Genomic DNA, 571 nt, shown 5'->3' with positions numbered 1-571 from the left:
TTGCGTCGGACCTGACCATTTCCGATGTGAAATTCCCGGAAAGGTCGCGGCAGAGGACCGTGCGCGCGCGGGGCTGTGGACCACAGGGAAGAACTGGCGGTCGGCTTTTCTGGCAGGAGAAGGAAAAAGCCGTGTTGGCAAGGGTGGGAACTGAATGACAGCCCCCCTCTGCCAAGCCACCCCCTCCTATTTTCCATCTACCTCCTCGCTCCCGCCCTCCCCCGCCCTCCCCAACCCACGCCCGGGTGGGCCAATCGCTGCTCCGCATTCCGGGCGCTTTCTCAGGTTTCTGCTGATCTTGCAGCGCCCAGAAATGGACCGAGCGGACCCGAGCCGCACGCACCCTGCCCCACTCGGAGCTCCGAACGGCTCCCGGCGCGCCGCGTAGCCTCGCCGAGGTCCGCGCGGGGTGCGGGAAGCCGAGGGGACCCGCGAGGCACGGAGATCCAGGCCCTTGCTCGCTCGCCTCCCTCGGGATCGAATCAAGGGCTCCCACGGTGCTGGGAGGGGGCGAGAGCGCTCCGCATCGTCATTCGCTTCAGAGCTCGGGAGAGGGTGGCATTTCGCTCTT

Source organism: Lipotes vexillifer, unplaced genomic scaffold (genome assembly GCF_000442215.2).
Source record: "Lipotes vexillifer unplaced genomic scaffold, Lipotes_vexillifer_v1.1 scaffold395, whole genome shotgun sequence".
In the NCBI taxonomy this organism is placed as follows: Eukaryota; Metazoa; Chordata; class Mammalia; order Artiodactyla; family Lipotidae; genus Lipotes; species Lipotes vexillifer.
This window is presented reverse-complemented; position numbering follows the sequence as displayed.